Source organism: Denticeps clupeoides, chromosome 9 (assembly GCF_900700375.1).
Source record: "Denticeps clupeoides chromosome 9, fDenClu1.1, whole genome shotgun sequence".
In the NCBI taxonomy this organism is placed as follows: domain Eukaryota; kingdom Metazoa; phylum Chordata; class Actinopteri; order Clupeiformes; family Denticipitidae; genus Denticeps; species Denticeps clupeoides.
The window spans coordinates 21,911,151-21,930,459 of NC_041715.1; the positions used below are offsets into that span (position 1 = coordinate 21,911,151).

At 43.0% G+C, this 19,309-nt stretch overlaps 1 protein-coding gene and 2 long non-coding RNA genes across 3 annotated transcripts in view; 1 reads left to right on the forward strand and 2 right to left on the reverse strand.

Annotated features, from left to right (window-relative positions):
• The window catches only part of nalf1b (NALCN channel auxiliary factor 1b), a 90,869-nt gene that overhangs the window by 62,612 nt on the left and 8,948 nt on the right, over positions 1-19,309 (forward strand). The gene's annotated exons all lie outside the window — the stretch shown is intronic.
• On the reverse strand, positions 7,662-14,904 carry LOC114796575 (uncharacterized). Its single transcript, XR_003750749.1, has 3 exons — positions 14,639-14,904; positions 7,833-8,040; positions 7,662-7,741 (listed from the first exon to the last, which is right to left on the reverse strand). It is a non-coding gene; the product is annotated as an uncharacterized LOC114796575 (long non-coding RNA).
• On the reverse strand, positions 8,643-9,662 carry LOC114796576 (uncharacterized). The gene is made up of 2 exons (XR_003750750.1): positions 9,516-9,662; positions 8,643-9,382 (listed from the first exon to the last, which is right to left on the reverse strand). It is a non-coding gene; the product is annotated as an uncharacterized LOC114796576 (long non-coding RNA).

A 19,309-nucleotide genomic window follows, 5' to 3' on the forward strand; every position in this document is an offset into this window, starting at 1 on the left:
AACATTTGTAAGATCAGACCACGCAGCTCCTCGTCCAGGCAATAGTCATCTCTAAACTTGACTTTTGTAAATCTCTCCTGGCTGGACCTGATGGTCCAAAATGTGGCAGCCCGCCTCATTTTCAACCAGCCGAAATAAAACCATGTCTCGCCTCTTCTAACCTCTCTCCACTGGCTCCTGGTAGCTGCTCGCATTGAGTTTAAGTCCTTGATGATTTCCTATAGGGCAACACACTATTAGTTAGCTACACTCCTGCTTGCCCACTCAGATCTGCAAACAAAATTAGATTAAAAATTCCCTCTTCACTGAGTCTTGAATCAAATCTATTCTCCTTTGTTATCCCTGGCTGGTGGATCGACTTTCCTTACTCCATTTGACTACCCGAAACACCACCTTTAAGTAAAGTAAAGTGACAGGGATGACTAGCCTATCCTGGAACAAAACTAGCCCATCAGTTTCTGAGAGATGTGCTCACTTTTGACTTAACTGGCAATCAATTTGAAAAAAAAAAAAAAAAAAGTGATTTGTGAAACAGCACAGCACACAGTGCAGTGGACACAACAAAATGTGTGCTTTTGACCCATCAGCCTTGGTGAGCAGTGGGCAATGTATTTAACAGTGTCAGTGAACATCTGAGAACAAAATGTCCATTGTCTTCAATTTAAAGTAAGGGATCATTACATAGCCTTGTTCATAGCTTACCTGAGGCCTTTGTCTCTGGTGACATATATGAACATCTTTCTGGTACATCCCCGCTCTTTCCCTTGATGAGGTCTGATATGGTTATGGGGAGGATTGCTGATACTTCATAGTAAGAATATTATTTTCCATCAGTTTCGTCTTGGTCTCAGTCTTGGTAGCCTTAAGTCTCAGCCCTGTCTTAAATGCAATTGCCGGTTCACAGGAATCTCCAGCATTTACATTACAGTTACAGCATTTATCAGACAGCCTTATCCAGAGCAACTTATAATCAGTAGTTACAGTCCCCCCGTCTTGGTCTTGGTACCCTCCGGTCTCTCCATTGTCTTGGTCTCAGTTTAGGCGTCCTTGACTACTAATCTTAGATACTATTGCCTCATTTGGTGTTAAAATGAACATAAAGAAATCTAAACCACAGTCATGGTTTAATGTTGATATGTCAATAGACAAGGTTGTAGATAAGCTGAGAGGAAATTGTAAAAGGACTGACTTCAGATATCTCATGATATAGTGAAAATATTTAATGAATCTCCATTCACTGCAGAGTTATGGTGCTGCTCCTGAACACACCATTCAGTTTCTGGCTTTTTTCACTAAAAAGACTGACCACATTAGAAAGACAATTATTCCCAAGATGTTTCCTCCTCTACCACCACCAGTAGCTGTACCTAGTTTGGTAAGTTTGAAGAAGCTTTAATACATAGTACACATGACAGAGGCAGATGTTGGAAACATCACCAGACATGGAAGCTATGGGGCAGGCATCCAAATATGGTCGGGTCATTCTGTCATGATGGCTGGACATGGTGAGGAAGCAGGACGCATACACACGACGTCACAGGACAGGGGAACAATCACCAAACAATGACCCGATGGCAAACAGACACGAACAGAATAGCTTTATACAATTATATAATTATACAACAGGTGAACATGATCAGGGAACATTACACAAGACTAACATGAAACTCCAGGCTGAACTCCAGACCCGGAGTAACCCATGCCGGACCGGATCATGACAGAAACTTGGCAGAAAAATTTCCAGCAAATTTCTAAACTTCCCTTTTTGTCAAAGAGTTTAGACAATGTAGCTCAATTTTTAAATCATATAAATAGTAATAACATTGCTGAAAAGTTTCAGTCAGGTTTAGATGGGAATGCGTTATACCACAGATTACCCTTTCGATCTGATATCAAGTAAATTTTTTTTCTTAAAAATTCTTAAGTACTGTTTGTCTTGGGTACTGATCTGCTGAGGGAGGCACCCTTTACTGTGATATCACTGTGTGAGGAGCAGGTACAGGAGGATGTGTGAGGAGCATGCATGTTTACTTTCATTTGGAACGTGGTACAGAAATAGAAGAGTGAAAATATTGATCCAATACTGATACCAACTTGGTATGTACTGATATAGGATAGATCCACACATCCCTAGTTTTAGAAGTCTTCAAAGTACACTGCTGCGTGTATTGTAAGTCACTCTGGATAAGGGCGTCTGATAAATGCTATAAATGCTAGGCCACCACTGCCCTCAAAAAGGAGAACTTAAGAATGAGTAGTAAACAGGATACCAAAAAAAAAAGATGAACATGAATAGCATGAAAAGCACAGGTAATGCCAACATCATATAACACTTAAGTGTCATGCATTGAACGTGACAGTCACTCTTTGTGTTCTTTTGTCACGCACTCACACAGAAAAATAATTAATTAGCTAATATGTCGCAGCACCCAATATTTTTCAGACTGACACCTCACTGTGAATCTGCAGGGGTCACCAGGCAATCAAAAAAAGGGGCCAAACATACAATGTGGTTCAAAAATATACCATAGGCCTAGAAGCTAGGGCCGGAGCTTCCTCTATCTGTCACGGCTACCGGAATCAGAACGTGAGCGTGTGTTGGAGGAGACGAGGAACCTCGGTGCGGTGGAACACAAGGAGGCAGGTAAGTTCCCTCCGAGTTACTCTGCGAGCCGAGTTACTCTGTTAAGGGCACAATAGAGGATGGTACAAGACAAAAGGGAAGAGTTCAGGATACAGGATTGGAGAAGGACAGGAACGGTCTTACTGGGTTTTGAGAAGAGAGGAGCCAAGTCGTGATGACGTAAGTCACTCAATGACTGAGCGGCTGGCAGCTGCCATCTATCCAATTTATAGGAGTCACGTTACCTTGTTTCCGTGTTACTCCCAGTCACATGATGGAATCATGTGACTATCCATGTCATCTCCAAACGTTCAATAAATGAATCCATTTTCTTTATGGCCCAGCTTCCAGACCTGAAAACCTAGTAGTAAGCTGGCCCACTTGTGGATGGGATGTAATTGTGCAAGTTTTTTGTGTGTTTAAGGAGCATACCCCACATTTTAACACTGGGTAAACACAAACAACAATGAAAATGCATACTTCAATTATTTTCGTTATTCTGCTAGTTCTAATGAAATCCTCTGAAAATTTAATTGACTATCCATACTAGCTCTGAGCATCACTTCAAGCACATCTTCTGTTTTAATGTTACAATGCATTCACAACTTGTTTGACTCAATCAATGACAACTTGACAGTTTTTCTGTAGCCTTTTTCTGTAGTGTCTGCAGCCTAAATTTGTACAGCCTGTTTACTGACAATACCTGTTCAGAACAAGTAGTCTAGGTCATATTTCATTGTGTCTGTGTGTGTGTGTGTGTGTGTGTGTGTGTGTGTGTCTCAGGTTGAGAAAAAAAGAGATGGAGAGAGAGGGTAAATAAAGACGGGATCTTTGCTGAGTTTTTATAATGGTGCTCTCAAATATATATATGCAAAATATTACACACACACACACACACACACACACACACACATATATATATATATATGTGTGTGTGTGTGTGTGTGTGTGTGTGTGTGTGTGTGTGTGTGTGTGTAATATTTTGCATTATTTATTGATTTTATTTATTCTTTTAAAATTATTATTTTTACATTAATGGTTCAGTTTCCAGGTACCTACATACATATTTGTGTTTCAGATTCAATAGTGAAATACCATTCCTTAACAAGTCATCTCTTTGAACATAATGACTTTCAGAAATAAAAAAAACTACCCTTTCCACTTTTTATTTTACTGTAGTTTTAGTGGACTATAATCTTATGATATGTATTTAACTAAAACGTCACCAAAACAAAAGCAGTTTAAATTACTAAATTATGACTGACACAAATTTCTGTTAAAAACAAGTTTTTTAATTCTTTAAAAAGTAAATGAAAATGAACAATAATGCCATGTCTATTAACTTCCATTTTCAGTGTGGGAAAAGAAAATTAATACACCCACACAAACACATATTGCTGACAGAAGGCCTTTCAGGCTTGCTGGAAATTCATGAGAGCTCTGTTTAATTACCATATGAATGAACTCCATAACCAGAGCCACAAATTAATAATGGGACAGCTGAGGATCTTGAGCTGTTAGTTAGCGCATCACAAGGGTTATCCCTGATTTACTTCTGGCTTGCAATGCTAACTTCCCAGTACAAACCCTGCACTCAAACACCCTTCCTGACTGTCAGGGCACAGACCCAGCTTGATCTTGTATCCTCTTTCTGCCCAGTTCTCTGGCTTGACTGACTTCCTGGTATGAACTATGCTGCCCAGCCCCCATCTGAACTAACTACAATTATTTCTTATACAGCCCACAATCACCTACAGTCTGCCTAGATATTTCTCAGTTTCAATTGTGGTTGTGTTTTGTTGTGTGCACCGTGTGCTGTGGATCACAATGACAATCACTTTACTTTATTGTTTTTGTGAACAATGTGTTGGTTATTTCCTTGTGTTTATCTGAAGTGTAATGGTAGGTCTGTTCAAAAGCATATTTGATGGACAGTTGTCGTTTTGCTGTTGTTTGTAAGAGATGTAAAATGCACCCAGCATCTGCATGAGTGTTTTTCTTTATGGTTTAACTCTTTCTTTCCACACTCCTCCAAAACTATTTCAACCTGACAGACCCAAGGTGTTACAGACTACTTTTTGAGTCACTGAACTGTGCTTTAAAAATTTGTGTCTCAGCTCCTCTGCTAGCACTTACCACCATGTCTCCGGTTTGTTTTTTCTTTTTTCCAGCGTTACTTCCAGCTCTGCCCCAGTTACAGTGTGACAGGGGGGCAAGTAGGTGGAGGCACAACAGGACATTCTGTTTAGACATTCTGGTGTTTTTCAGATGTCATCGTAGCACCAGAGCCTGTTAAACTGTAAGTGGATTTTGCAGGGTGGACCAAAAGTTCGCTATTTTACCGAGTACTGTTGCACACACTGCTCACCGGGCGCCTTTCATGGCTGACGACTGCTCACCAAGGGTGATGGGTTAAATTAATTAAATAAATAAACAGGAATTGGCTGACATTCTGGCCAATATTATTTGACCAAAATCTGTATCTGTGTAGAAACTTTGACAGTAGCTATATTAATATAATATAACTTGCATTTCTAATCTGTTGCTTTGTTATAAGAAGAAAATATTTTTCTGCACATACAACTTGTCACATGATTCCATCCATGTGACTGGGAGCAATACGGAAACAAGGTAACGTGACTCCTATAAATTGGCAAGATGGCCACTGCCAGCCGGCTACCGGCTAAAAGTAAGACCGCTCCTATTCTTCTCCTCTCATCTCCTCTCTACTTCTTCCTCCCACCCTGCCTCATCCCAAATTGAACTTCACACAAGAACAACAACCTCCGTGTCGTGTTGCGGCTCACGCCGGTTCTTGTTCACATAGTAATTCGGAGGGAACTTACCTCCTTCCTTGCGTCACACCGCACCGGGGTTCCTCGTCTCCTCCTACATGTGCTCACGTTCTGGTTCCGTGGCGGGACTGTGACAACTCTTTTCATGGAATTGGACCTGCCTGCACAGTGAACGTGTAAGTGAAGTGATACACAGCACAGCACATGAACGAAATGTGTCCTCTGCATTTAACCAATCACCCTTATTGAGCAGTGGGCAACCATAAGAGGGCACCCAGAGAGCAGTGTGTGGGGACGGTGCTTTGCTCAGTCGCACCTCACTGGTATTTTGGCGGATCAGGATTCAAACCATCTGATTACAGGACTGCTTCCTGCCCCTTTAGTGAGCAGTGGGCAGCCATGAAAGGCATCCGGGGAGCAGTAAATGGGGATGGCGCTTTGGTGGCTTTGGAATTGAACCAGCAGCAATCCAATTATTGGTCCGTGCCCTTACCTGCTAGGCCACCACTGCCCCCGGATGTTATATGGCAAAACATGGCAAAACTGGGAATGAGGATGACCTTTATTTTTGTGAAATAATAACTTGACTTTCCCCAAAAATATTCTCAGCAGCAAAGAAGAAATGATTGATGAGAAGGCTTTGATGGTAATGCCATAAAAAAAATCCATATGCGCATATGAGCACTAATTGTACCACAGCTTGATAGAGGCTCCATTCATCAGACCAGGAGAAAAGCCTGTGGAGGGGCTATTAGCCAGTAATCTGGGCATGAGAAGCACTGACAAGTAGCAGATGTCTTTTGAAATACACAGATTCTCTCGACCCCCTCTCCGCTATTTTTGCTTTGGAAACATGGGAGCAAAGTTTGGAAATTACCTATGAATTTGAAATTTCACTTATTATCATTTGAATGAAGGATCACACACCATTGGGGCAGCGGTGGCCTACTGGGTAAAAAAGTGGACCCGTAATTGGAAGGTAGGACACAGAGTGAAAGTAAAGAGAAATGCAGACACGGTCTTCTTAAGCTCCCATCCCTCTGCTTCTCCATTCCACCTTTCCATTGCTAACAAGCTCCATCAGCACGCAGTGGAGCACCACCACATAGGCTGTTGAAAATTGCTGCCCTTCTTCATTGTCTACACTGTGCTACCCTCACTCCGCTCCTCTCAGATCATTCGCTCCTTTGAAAATACTATGGTAGAATCACTGGCTGCAGAAATAGAATGCAAAGAGCAGGATGATGCAGGAACAGATTCATTAATGTATTTCAGTCCCCGGCTGCTGCTGCTGCTTCTGCTGCCAGAGTGGAGCACAAAAGCCAGACTGATTAAAAATGCTGCTGCACTGCCTCTGGCTCAGCTAAGGATCAGCGCCATCTGCTGGTGAAGGTGATTTTAAAGAATATACCATTAGTGCCAGTTCTGTGTGCAAGAAAATATATTTATAACAGTTCGATTTACAAGAAAGTGTTACCCCAGTTGGTGATAGGGGGAGGAAAAGCTGATCTTTCTCTTGAGTGTCCAGAGATTTACAACACAACATTATCATTCTTAATCTGTACACAGTCTAAATAGTCCCATCAGGCCTGGGATGTTTAGTTTAATAAAGTTGAATTTAAAAAATGGAATTCTGTAAAGAATGCTGTTCTGAACTGAGATGTCAGAATATTGTCAGGACTTGATTTTTCTTTGCACTCAGTGTTGTTGTTCACTTTTTATATTTGAATAAAGGTTGACATGCAACTGTTTACCAATTTTTCCCTGAATTAATAATAAAAGTAATCGAAAGGTATTAGACATTAAAATACATATTTGTAGTATAAATCAGGTCTATAGTTACATCAAATTGTTTACAAATGTTATTTAATTTAGGAAATAGAGGCCTTGAATGGAATCTTTGTATTATTCTCTTTCAAACTGATTGCCTTGTTAATACAAATTAGACTGCACATGGGAGTGACGTGGGTTTTTTTTTTTTTTAATCTAATTCACTGTTGATTTGTATTACAGTAGTACAATTCCGTCGAATAAATTCTTTACTTTGTCACTGCAGTGAAATTAGACATTTTGTTTTGAAAAGTTACTATTGATTACAGGTAACAATTAAGGAACAGATTAATACAAAAATTTTTCTGCTCGTTCCTGGCCAGTGTGGGGCAGGGTTCAATCACTGGCTCTGGCCAATCGAACTCTGCCCTCAGTCTCTCCAGGAAGTTCAGATAACCCATCTTGTCTGTCTCTCCCTGCTGCCAAAGGGCCACGCCCCAGCCCCATGTTGACCCAGTCAGATGCGTGAGGATGGTGGTGATCTTGTCCACGTCTGAGAGGGAGGGAAGAGCAGCAAAGTACATGCCACAGGATGTTAGAAAAGACTGTACCTGCTGCTCTGGAGAAGGGTTCAGGGACCATACCTATGTCCCACACGGGCTCGGCGCATTGCTGGAGATGGTGGTGGGTGTGTGGCATGGAGAGTGGTGGACGTCCTCTACAGCAGGCGGGGGTGCTGGTGCTGTGCTTTCCGCTGGCGCCCGCACTCACCACGACTGGCGGAGTTTTTCCTGGTGCTCATCTGCTTCTTCTCTCTGCACTTGAGCTGCGGCCTTCTGTCATGTCGGCGAGCTGACGGGGCAAGGAAGCACAGAGGCAGGACATAATGTAAAGAAGGATTTATATTAAGCAGTAGAAACAAAACCAGGCTCGATGGCCGAAAACAGGGGAAAAAGGGGAGAACTTAAACTAGACCGCAGGCGTGTGGCGATTGCCAGAACAATCAAACAGTTGCCAGGAATACAAAGAATGTCAGGTTCACAAATGAATGTCGCAGCTGCTTATGGGTGGCTGCATGTCACCTTTTAACTCATCTTGATTGGGCACAAGTGATGTCTCCAGCTGCAGCCATTCATAACAGAAGATGTCATTAACATGAAAACTTTTTGTTTGTTACTTGAAAAAGATACACAGCAGCACAGCACATGGTGCACACAGTGAAATTTGTCCTCTGCATTTAACCCATCACCCTTGGTGAGCAGTGGGCAGCTATGACAGGCGCCCGGGGAGCAGTGTGTGGGCTCAGTTGCACCTTGGTGGATCAGGATTCGAACCGGCAACCTTCTGATTACGGGACCGCTAGGCCACCACTGCCCCCTTGTTAGTCTGTTGCATGTGTTTATGCTTTGTCATGCCGGCGAGCTGAAATGGGAAAGAAGTGCAGAGGCGGCACATTCTGGGAAAGGGATTTTATTCAGAAAACACAAATAAATGCGGTACAGTGGCCGAAAACGGGAAATAACGGGGAAAACAAACTGTGCCGATTTCCAGAACTCAAAAAACATAAACATACACCATTGCCAGGTCAAGTTCATGAAAATGCTGCCGCTGCAGAGGGGCGGAGCCACAGGCTTTTAATAGCTGTCTGGATTGGGCACAGGTGATGTGTCTAGGTGCAGTCAATCCTGACAGAGCCCCCCCCTCCAAGGGCTACGTCAACGGAGCCCCAGCAGTACAATCAGTGAAGGCGGCAGGGCGGACGGTGGTCCTTCCACTGGTGGATCCGGACCCTCAGGCTGGCTCCCCGGTGTGATCCCGCATGGCGGCCCCAGACTCTCGGGCTGGCTCCCCGGCGTGAGAGGTGGTCCCAGAGCCTCCGGCAACCACATACGGCACCCCAGGCTGGTGCCTTCTGAGACCATGCAGCCCCTCTCACTGCACGTCCCTGCTGGAAGAGTGGCCAGCTTTCCTCCCTGCACATACAGGGGCGACATACAGACACAAATGCCATGCGCGCGCGCGCACACACACACACACACACACACAGACACACACACACACAGACAGAAGAGAGGGTCGTCTGGCTCCCTCTCTGGGCTCTCCGGGACCTCCTCAGGGTGCACAGCTTGGATCTCGGGAGGCACTAACTTCTTTGCCGCCCTCCAGTGCTGGGCCTTCTTGCACCGGATCCTAACTGGATGTGGTGGAGGGGCAGAGTTCGAAGGCGGGTCAGCGACCGGAGCTGGGGAGGCGCATTCCCCACGAGGCAGTCCCGGTAGCGCAGTTGCTGGCTGGCAACTTCCCGTTGCCCTGTTCCACCAGCTTACCCCCGCATCGGCGTCTTCCTCCTCGCTGTTGTCGCACCGCTGGGAGTGACGTGGGTCTCCACAGACCTCGTGACAATCCTGGCACTGACCGGCCAACCGGCGTAATCCTTGTCATAGTCTGTGTCGACCTCGTACCCCCAGAAGTCACGTGGGTCTTCACGGACTTCGCAATGATCTTGGACGCACGTGATTGGAGGAGCCATCCCAGCCCAGACCGCCCACCAATTCACGTCATTTTTACTTTTGTAGTCCTTGTCCTCCCACCGGTGGTTCCGAAGGTCATCCACCCTGCTGGCATTCTGGACCCAGGGCGCGATCAACTCCCATGGGCAGTACTCTGGCTGAAGCCTGCTCACCTCCTCGCTGGAGGAATTCCGCCATTGTCGCTTCCTGCTTTCGCCGACTTCTCCCGGGGGTGACGTAATCATGCAGTGCTGCGCGCCATGGCTCGCTGGGAAGAAACCGCTCAACCAGAACGGGTGGAGAGTCTCGCCGCTGATAACAACAACATTGTTTCTTATATAGCCCAAAATCACATACAGTATGTCTCAATGGGCTTTGACAGGCCCTACAGTTGACACCCCCCACACTTGACCCTTCTGCACACAAAAAAAAAAAAAAAAACTCTAGGAGAGAGAAAAAAAAAGAAAGAAAGGACCTTGGGAAGGAGTGATACAGAGAGGGACCCCCTTCCACGGTAGAGTGAGCCTGCAAATGGTGTCAGTGCAGGGCTGGTGATTTGTACAATATAACAATATAATAGGTCCTACAGTTGGAGAAGTCCAGAATGTAGTCCAGTGTCATGGTCTAGATTACGTGTCCATAATGATGCTACTGGTCCACTTGAAGATCCCTGAAGCTGTAGTTGTAACGGTGGTGGTGGCTGTGGTGACCCTCTGGTTTGTTTCATGCATAGTCATCGTTTAGCAGTTGTCAGGAACCAGGATTTATTTGCTGGTCTCTTCACTGGGGTCTGCCAGTAGTGTGGGCGCCTGATTCCGTGTCTCGCAGAGAACAAACAGAAGCAGCGGCAGACGGTGGCACTGTACGACCGATACTGAAATATGTGGTAATAGTAGTATATTGGTGCTACAGTGGCCCGGTACCCTAACTAGGACAGCCTAACTAGGGTAAATTTAACTTTGTGTCTGTGTCTAACAGGGGGACTCTGATAAACTGGACTTTATAATTGACACTGCATCAAAGTGAAGTGAAATGAGGGTCTAGGATTTTAACAAAAAGCCAGAGAAAACAGCCATTCCACAGCTGCGGAGCTCTATAGGAGAAGGATCTGCTCCCAGCTGTGACCTTCTGTACTTTTGGTACCAGTAGTGACCCCGCACCCATTGATTGAAGGGGGTTTGGCGAGTCGTAAAGAACTAAAAGTTCACTCAGGTATTGCGGGGCGAAACCATTTAGAGCTTTGTAGGTCAAAAGTAGGATTTTGTAGTCAATCCTAAATTTGATGGGTGATTGTAAGACTGGGGTGATGTGGTCAAATTTCCTAGTTCTATTTAGAACTCTGGCTGCAGCATTCTGTATTAGCTGGTCATGCACCTACTAGAGCATCCAGACAGTAATGCATTGCAGTAATCTAACCTTGATGTAATAAATGCATGGACCAACTTTTCTGCATCATGCATTGAAATGATATTTCTTATTTTCGCAATATTTCTAAGGTGAAAGAATTCTATCCTAGTGACATTATCTACGTGCGAATTGAATGAGAGACCTGCATCAATGATGACACCTAGATCCTTTACTTCAATACTTGGTGAAATAGAAAGGCTATCCAGGGTTATGATGTAGTCAGCCAGCTTATGTCTGGCCGCTTGAGGCCCAAGTACAAGATCTTATGTCTTGTCAGGGATTAACAGGAGAAAGTTGGTGATCATCCACTGACAGATACAGCTGTGTGTTTGCGGATGACGTCACCTAAAGTTAACATGTAAAGAGAAAAAAGTAACGGACCTAGGACAGAACCTTGTGGAACACCAAACTATACTTTACTATGTGAAGACACCATTGATGTCCACAAACTGATATCGGTTGGTCAAATATGATCTGAACCATTCAAGGGCTGTTCCCTTAATCCCAATAACATTCTCTAACCTGGCAAGAGAATAGCATGATCGATAGTGTCAAACGCTGCACTCAGATCAAGCAGGACAAGCAGCGAGATGAGTCGCTGATCAGAGGCCAACAGCAGGTCGTTAACCACTTTAACCAACGCTGTCTCAGTGCTATGATGAGGTCTAAATCCCGATTGATATACTTTGTGGATATTGTTGCTGTATAGGTATGCACTCAGCTGCTGGGCTACAACTTTTTCTAAGATTTTTGATATAAACGGAAGGTTCGATATCTATAAAATTTGGAAATCAGGGAAAGTAAGGGAAATCATGGGAAAAATCATCTCAGAACCCTCACACCCTAGACACTACCGGAATCAAATTCCTTGTATGTACTTGCACTTACTTGGCCAATAAATGCAATTCTGAATCAAGATCCGGCTTTTTAATCAGGGGTCTAATGACTGCTACCTTGAACGAACTTGGTACGTGGCCGGTGCTAAGCGACGAGTTAACAAATTGAGGAAAGAATTTATAATATCGGGTGCTATTTGATTAAGGAACCTTGATGGAATCGGACCCAAAGCGCAAGTACATTGATTTGACGACGAAATTAGTTTAATTAGTTCATGCTCTTTAATAAGGTTGAAGCGTTCTTATCGGTGCTCAGCTATTTGAATATTATTTTCCATTGAAATATCGGCGGAGCTATTTGTTGTCTCTATTCGCTACTATGATGATATTGAGTGGTAGTATCCGTTTATGTCTTATTCCTGGTTAGTTTGGCTATAGTTTTAAACAGGAATCCGGGATTATTGTCGTTTTTGTCTATTAACGAGGACAGATACGTTGATCGAGCCGCACTAAGAGCCTTCTTATAGTTAAGTAGGCTCTCCTTCCACGCTATTCGGAATACGTTCAATTTACTTTGACGATATTTACGTTCTAATTTCATCGCTTCTTAAGCGAGCGCGTGTGATCATTATACCAAGGAATTAAGCTTTTATCTCTTACTATCTTCCTTTTGAGGGGAGCGACTATCTAAGGTACTACGCAGTGTTAATTCTAGACATTTGGTCGCTTGGTCGAGTTCAGTGGGGTCTGAGGGTAAGTTTATCAGCGTTGATAAATCTGGTAAGGTATTAATAAACCTCTGTGCCGTACTTGATGTAATAGTCCGTTTGAATCTATAATGAGGGGGGTTGAGTTTATTGTGTCTGAGACATATTTTAAAAGTGATGAGGATTGATCATCAGGTTGCGGAAGAATAACTATATCTTCTATATTTAAACCGAAGGTCAGTACAAGATCGAGCGTGTGACCACCTTCATGAGTAGGTCCTGTTACATGTTGGTTAACTCCAACTGAGTCTAATAAAGACAGGAATGCTGTTCTTAGTGAGTCTTCTAATTTATCACAGTGGATGTTGAAGTCGCTGACAATTAGGGCTTTATCCACAGATACAACTAAGTTGTATCTAAATCTGTAAATTCACTAAGAAACTCAGAATAAGGTACAGGGTGTCTGTAAATAATAATCAATGGAATGAATTTGGGATTTTTATCTTGTTAGACTACATGAGTTATGTTGGTATGTAGAATCTCAAAAGAGTTAAATCCATGTCCGGGTTTATGAGTAAATACTAAGGTTATCATTATAAATTACTGCAACGCCACCTCCTCTTCCAGTTAATTGAGGTTGGTGTACATAGCTGTATCCAGGAGGACTAGACTCGTTTAATGCTACAAATTCGCTTTGTTTTAACAAAGTTTCGGTCAGGCACAGTACATCAAACCCCTGATCTGTAATAATTTCATTGACAATGAGCGTTTTAGGTGTAAGGGATCTAACATTTAATAATCCTCTTGTTATATCGGGGGTGCTGGTGGTACGTTCAGAAGGAATGATAGTAACGGGTAGTAAGTTGCTGAAACAGACACCCCGTGGAGCAGACACAGTGTCAGCATATTTATGATTTTATTATTAATGTTTCTTTTAGAATCTCTTGTTTTAATAGAGCGAGGTACAGACACAGTGTCAATATTGTACACGCTGGGTGGCGGCTCTACGCAAATGGCAGACGCTCGGTTTAGCCGGTCTGTCTGCTGCCTGGTCTCGGCTCTGGCGAGTCAGTTTTGTTTTTTGGTTCTAAGACTATGAGCTAAGTTTTTAGACAACTGAGTGGCGCCCGCCCAGTTGGGGTGGATGCAGTCTCGCCCAAAAAGACCAGGCTTCCCCCTAAATGTTGGCCAGTTATTAATAAAGCCCACTTTATTTTTTGGACACCACTCTGACAAACAGCGATTTATATCGAGGAGCAGCTACAGGTCTCGTCGCTACGCCGAAACTGCGGTAATGGGCCAGAGCAGATTACTTTATCCGACATCGTTTTAGCCGGTTCAAGCATCTCTATAAAATTATCTTTGGTTGTTTCCGACTGGCGTAGCCGGACGTCGTTAGCGCCGACGTGAATAGCTATACTGGAGTACCTGCGGTAATTTTTTTGCCAGCGATTTTAAATTTGCGCGGATGTCGGGTAGCTCTGGCTGCAGGAAAACACAGGATTTTATGCCGCTATCCTCACGTTTCTAACATTGGAGTCGCCAATGACTAGAGCCGGTGGACTGTAGGACCCAGCGGATGCCTCGCTGAGGGGGGAGAAGCGGTTCTGAACGCGGACCGGTGTGTGGTGTCCAGGTGGTGGGGGAGCTTGGCGGGTCGCCACGGAAGCTCGCTTGCGTGATTTACGCCGAGCCGTCACCCAACTGCCCTGCTGTCCGGAGGGCGCTACTGGTACCGGCGCCGGGGTAGACACACTCACCGGCTGACTGGGCTAGTGCGCGTCCGGGACTAGAAAAAGAGTCGATTAAGACTTCTGTTTCATTAATTAAATATACATTTCGGATGCGCTCCTCTAGCTCGGCTATTTTCTCCGTCATTTCAACTAGTCTCCTACACTTCCCACAGGTGAAATCCTCACTACTGACGGAGTTCGTCAAGCTTTACATTTCACACACTGCACATGGAATTAGCGAGGGAGCCATAACTTACGTTTTTGTGAATTTGCGTGATTAATTCAGAGGTAATTCAGGGAGTCCTTGGACGTAATACCAGCTCGCGCCAAACACACCAAACAGTGCAACCCTCCACGATCGTCTCTCCAGCCGGTGCCCGCTTTCATGTCATTCGCTATGTCATTCGCGGCGCTTCTTCTCTGCCTTCTTCCTCTGCGCTTTTGGGGAGATCGGCGACATTCTGTCACGCATGCGAGCTGAAGGGGGAAACATGGATTTACTAATAATAATAAATAAACACAAATAAACATCAGCACAGTGGCTACAAACAGGAGAATAGAGGGTAGAACAAAAATGAGCCCGGAGGCATGTGGCGGTTGCCAGAACTCAATAGGTTGCCAGGTTGCAAATGAAAGTCTCGTTCACTCAACTGAGTCCACTAAAATGTCGCCGGTCCCGAAGGGGCGGAAATCCCCAGCTTTTAAAAGAAGTCCTGATTGGCCACACCTGGCAACAGTGTGTAAAATCAAGTTGACACATTTTTTGGCAGGTTGTGGATTATCTATGTCAGCTTCTGGGTCTGAACCTTAGTAAAACAGACAGGTATGATCCTAGTGGGAAACGCACTAAGCTATGAACTAATTTCATGAACTTAGAGAATTTAATGAACTAATGTGTGCCTGAGCAAGATACTTAACTTTTAGTATTTCTAGTGGAACTGTCCCTGAAATTACTGATTGTAAGTCTGATAAATGCCAGAAATCTAAATGTAAAACGAAATATTGAAAATTGAAAATCATTTACATATTTGAACCATCTTACGTATCGACTCCAATGTTTAGCTGACGCTGAAGTTATGTTGCTGTTAAGGTAAACCATAAGTCAGTTTCTTTTGAGAGTGTAAAATATTCACTCCACAAAATCAGATAATGAAGACCTTGTATGTGCTGAGTTTGCATGCTCTCTTTTTATTTGCACGTTTGCTCAGAGTCCTCTGTTTTCTCATCTAAATGCATGCACATTAAATTGACCGTAGGTGTGAGTGAATGGTGCGTGGGTGTGCACCCAACGTCCTGGGAAGGGCTTCTCCAACCTGTCTGAGAACATATAAGATGGTTTGAGAAACCTGTAATCCCATGCTGAATGGAAGTCCTGTTTCATGCAAATCATAAAGGCATACCAAACTGAACAGCCTGATCTGAAAAATAGGTTTTGTTAAAAGAGAGCTGAACAGTCGGCATTTTGGGTCCATGGCCAGGAAACTCCCCAGACCTTAATTGAGAACTTTTACATTTACAGCATTTATCAGACGCCCTTATCCAGAGCGACTTACAATCAGTAGTTGCAGGGACAGTCCCAATCTCCAATCACTGATTATGAAGGAATAAGCTGCCATCCATTAGGATGTGATTGACAGCATGCCTTGGCAAATTGCTGAGGTCTTTAAAAAATATTTTTGCATAAACTTCATGTAATTCTCAATAAAAGCCTTTGATACTTCTAAAATGCTTGTAATTATACTACAAAAACCACAGAAACAACTGACAAAAAGTTCTAAAGACACTGAAGCAGCAAACTTTGTGAAAACCAGTATTTGTTTCTTTAGGTTTCACAGACACTGTAAAATATCACATGAGAATGGGTGGCTGTAAAAAATGTACTGCAGCCAGCCAGATAGAACTGTAGTGGCTTTACTTTTTATAGATGATGTGGAGACTCAAAAATAACATTTGACACTAGTAGCTGATTCTACTCAAAAATGTAGTGCAACATTTTTATCCTTGTTTTTAAGTGTACTTTGCTTAACATTCTACAATACAATAATTACTACTGTTCCTACAGTTGTAATTCTACATTAAAATGTAAAATTAAATAATAAATAAGAAAATTCAATAGAAGCATTTATAGTCTTAAAATAGAGATTTGCGTACGTTTTTTTTGACAGTCAATAAAAAATGGTAAAAAAACACAAATAACATTCAAGCTAGAACACTGCCCTAACCAATGGCCACAAGATGTTTTTTTTATGTGTCAGTATACAGCATCTGATATGAATGCTCATCTCCCCACAACTTATCTTGATTTGGAAAGCTGACTCTCTTCTCCTCTCCCTCACTTCTTCTTGACCCTGTTTTCCCTCTGCACTGATACACAAGTGTCAAGATTGGTGGTGTTACAGCATATGTTGTTATATCCTCTGAATGTAAACAGAGACAACATCCAGACATTAATGTGTTGCAGAAGTCTAACCTTGATGTAATAAAGGCATGGACCATCATGCATTGAGATGATGTTTCTTATTTTTGCAATATTTCTAAGCCGTTAAATAGAACTGTGTGTCGTCAGCGTAGCAATGAAAGTTAATACTGTGTTTGCGAATGACATAACCTAAATGTAACATGTATAAGGAAAATAGCAATGAACCTAGGACAGAATCTTGTGGAACACCAACACCACTCCCCTTTACTATGTGAAGACAAATCACCCTTGATGTCCACAAACTGATACCGATCAGACAGATATGATCTGAACCATACGAGGGTTATTCCTTTAATCCCAACAACATTCTCTAACCTGTCAAGGAGAATAGCACGATCAATAGTATCAAACGCTGCAGTCAGGTCAAGCAGGACAAGCAGGACAAGCAACGAGAGGCAGCCCTCATCAGAGGCCAACAGCAGGTCATTAACCACTCTAACCAGCACTGTCTCAGTGCTGTGACATGTTCTAAATCCCGATTGACATACTTCATGTGAATGTTGTTTCTGTCTAGGTACGTGCTCAGCTGCTACGACGTTTTCTGAAAATTTTCAATGCTGTACACGCTGGGTGGCGGCTCTACACAAATGGTAGATGCTTGGTTTAGCAATCATTTGATTGAAGATTATGAGCCAGATTTTTAGATAACTGAGTTGCGCCCGCCCATTTGCGGTGGATGGCATGTTGCCAGAGCAAATTAATTTAGCCGACATTGTTTTAGACAACTGAAGCATCTCTATAAAATTATCTCTAGTTATTTCCGACTGGTGTAGCCGGACATAGTTAGCGACAACGTGAATCGCTATACTGGAATATCTACAGTTACATTTGCATGGATGTCGGGTGCTCTGGCTCCAGGAAAAGAAAAATTTTTATTGAATCGCCATAACTAGATTCCATGACTAGAGCCGGTGGTTTGTAGGACTCAGCGGACTCAGTGGACAGCTTGGGGGGTCGCCCCGGTAGCTCACTTTCGTTATTTATGCCAAGCCGTCAACCAACTGCCCTGCTGTCCGGAGGGTGCTACTGGTACCGGCGCGGGGGTAGAGACACTTACTGGCTGACTGGGCTGGTGCGCATCTGGAGCTAGAAATCAGTCTAGAAAGACTTCTGACTCCCTAATTAAATGTAGGTTTCGAATGCGATCTTCTAGCTTGGATATTTTCTCTGTCATTTTGGCTAGTCTCCAACACTTTCCACAGGTAAAATCCTCACTACTGATGGAGTTCGACAAAATATACATTTCACAAGCCATAACTTACGTTTGAGTTTAGGTGATTCTTGGGGCAGTGGTGGCCTAGCGGTTAAGGAAACAGCCCAGTAATCAGAAGGTTGCTGGTTTGAATTCCGATCTGCCAAGGTGCCACTGAGGTGCCACTGAGCAAAAACTGCCCCCACACACTGCTCCCTGGGTGCCTGTCATGGCTGGCTACTGCTCACTCAGGATGATGGGTTAAATGCAGAGGACAAATTTCACTTTGTGCACCGTGTGCTGTGCTGCTGTGTATCACATGTGACAATCACTTCACTTTAATTTCTTAATTCAGGAAGTCCTTAGAAGTTACACAAGCTCATGCCAAACCCACCAAACAGTGCAGTACCGGAAGTCAAGCAGTCCTGTGGTGACGTGTCAATAACTCTTTATTGTTCACAAAATTTCTGTTTACATGCTATAGATCAAGAAATTCTTTAATATACAGAATTCCAGCTTGTTTCCATATGATCAGAAAGTTCACTCTATAACCACTAACTTTTGTTAAAAGGAACTTCTAAAATAAGTTTCGTTTTTAGTAACGAAACAGGCGTTGTAGGCACAGGTTACTGTAATTGAGTAGTCTTTGAGAGTAATTAGCAATTTTGAGTTGTTTTTTAAATAGTTAATTTTTAATTTTACTCAAATACGAGGCTTATTTCTCAGACCGCAGACAGCAGCACCTCATTATGAAACAAGCACTGGGTCCTACAGCCGATTATTTACCAGACAATCACAAAAAGAAAAGGCCTACACAATAGCCAATCAGAAAATAGCAGTATTGTATTTGGGCAAAAGGTAACACACGAACCAATGAAAAGGTAGCCAAGAATTCTGCTACTTTCTGTTACAAAATCTTCCGAAATGTTGTTGACCCAAGCAAATCTGCACATCACTAGATGTTATCATATTCTGTTTTAATTTTATAACTAATTCCCAATTAGTTTGACAAAAACAATGACGACATAAAGCATATGGTAGTATGTAGAATTGCCTTTACAGTGCATCTGGAAAGTATTTACTGTGCATTCTTTTTTTCTTTTCTATATTTTATTGTGTGGCCTTACTCCAAAATGGATTAAATGCTTCTTTTTCCTCAATTGAACACACAACATCTTATAATAAAAAAGTTACTTTAGGTTTTGGCAAATTCATTCAAAATAGCAATTACAATGTCAAGTCTTTTTGAATATGATG